This window comes from Botryllus schlosseri, chromosome 12 (genome assembly GCF_051294905.1).
Source record: "Botryllus schlosseri isolate E-star chromosome 12, Bs_hap1, whole genome shotgun sequence".
Classification (NCBI taxonomy): Eukaryota; Metazoa; Chordata; class Ascidiacea; order Stolidobranchia; family Styelidae; genus Botryllus; species Botryllus schlosseri.
The window spans coordinates 18688342-18690697 of NC_137247.1; positions in this window are offsets into that span (position 1 = coordinate 18688342).

The following is a 2356-nucleotide window of genomic DNA, read 5'->3' on the forward strand; positions in this document are numbered from 1 at the left end:
ACGGCAAAGTTTACTGAAAATAGATCAACCCCAACCGATCTTACTTTGGAGCAGGTCTCAATTGGGAGTCGAGTGGAAAAATGATATGCTGTATCTTTTGTGACTTTGTAAATATAGTGTCCTCTTTGTCGTATCTGAAAATACGGTTTTGGTAACCCCATTGTATATTAAGTTTTCATTTTTTTTCCGTCATATCTTGGCCCCGGTTAACTTTAAAACAATTCGACAATATAAATATAGCCGAAAAAATAAAATTTTCCAAAAATTGAAAAAATGGGCAAAGCTATACCAGGGGTTCTCAACTTCCCTTGTATAACGGGCCGCATTTTAACAGCAAAAAACGCTGCGGGTCGCAGAACATTATTACCATGAATTTGTGGGCTATTATTAAATTTAGGCTACAGTAGCATATTTATGAGTCGTATACGGGCATTTAGTACCTTTTTATGCATTCTAAGGCAATAATGGACAGCGTTCGTATATTTGCGGCTGCTGTTTTTCGGGAGAATATGTTTCTCCCAGCGGCACAAGTAAAAGAGCGTGCAATGCATTCGTTGCCAATTCGGCATATGCACCTTTAAACTGACCCATCCACAATATAACCTAACTGTATGTCTCAATGCGTGAGCGAGAAAATTTAAAATTACGGTAACTTTTTCGTGACAGAGGCCATTATCACTCTGAGCTCTCAGTGGTGTGGGAAGGGGTCATTTCTGAGCAAACCAATCAACCATTCTCCTTTCCTTCCATGGATGGAGCCTTGCACCAATAGTTACAGAAGTCAGCTTGGTCAAGTTGATGATTTACGCTGGTCCCCTCCCCACGTTTGCCCTGCCAGTATTTCCTCTGCAAATATGTCCACTGTGATAAAATGCACCCAGATAATTAGCTATGCAATGTCTGTGGATTCGGTGGATTTGTCCAATGCTAGGTGGCTAAAGTGAGTCTATACGCGGCAAAGTGTTTCAGAACATGTGGTTAAAGAGCGACTGACATTGCTGTTACTCTTCTGGTCACGGTTGAATCAGACAACTGTAAATTCGTAATTTGTCAGGTGATGTTGTCCTTGCTGCTAAGATTCGGAAATAGTGAATAGTCGCACGGCATGTTAAAGTTTCATTGAAATGACCCCTTCTCTTGCATATTTCTTGGGTTTCGCGATACACACCAAGCCATTTCGAATGATGCGTCTGTAACATCGTCGGCAGTTTTAACAACGCCGCTGAATATGGATTTCAGGCTTTACACCTAGGTGGTAACGTTTTCTAAGATCAGGTGATATAAATAACTATACAGAAGAAACTGTCGTGGTATCATTTTAAGCTTCTACGCTTCGTTACAACAACTGTTCCTCGACAAACATGACACATCGGTTCTCCATTATATCTGAGAAAGCAAACCCAGTTTTCGCTGTATAATTTCCCGTTCCTTGTTCTTGTTTCTGTTCAATTGAACAGAAGCCATTCGCGATGAGTGAAACACTCTTTAAAAATGTACTACACTACAGCGGGAATCTCTTGGAACAATTAAGAGTCCATAGCTGAATACCGATTCAAAACAATAACAATCAACTAGCTCGAGCATATATCAAGAAACTAAAACACAACAAAGAATGAGTAGTCAATTACAATTACAAATACAGTTAATATGCAACAATACAGTGCCAGTAGTAATTGCATTCATATTGAAAGACGTCGCGGGCCGCAAAATAACCGTCTGAGAACCCCTGAGCTATATTTTGATTCCACCGCGACGATATGCGGATTTTTCGGATTCTTGGGCGAGATTCCTCTGATTGGGACGGATTGCGGGGGAGATAGTGTAGTGTAGTGTAGTTACGATAAGCGCCCACCAATCTGACGGACCGGGTCGATTCCCGCCGGACGTTTGTCTGGGCTCCTCTTCCCGCTGCCGTTCTTACGAGGACAAAAAAGCCCAGTAAAAGACCCGACAAAAGAAAGCACTCACAAGGAATGGAAAGAACTAGTAGAAAGGGCCGCGGCTTAAAAATGATCAATATCGAAAAGAACTGTGACATCGAGCACTCTAGGCCGAGGTGGATGTTAGAGTAAAGGATAGCTACTGGTGCGTGTCGTTCGACATCCTCCTATCTGTTCATGACATCGCATTGTACATTGTGTGTGACTTGTTCAGATGGAAAATATAACCCAATGATGTTGTTGCTCAGATACTTGAGTGGTGGATCACTGGTGTGATGAGATGAGTGGTATTTTGCATAGCCTTTATAAAGGCTATGGCATATTGACCATTTTCTAGCTAGCTAGCGTCACCATGCGGTAATTGGGGATGTTGTTTTCGATATTTTGCTCCCTTTCGAATGCAGCATTGCATGATA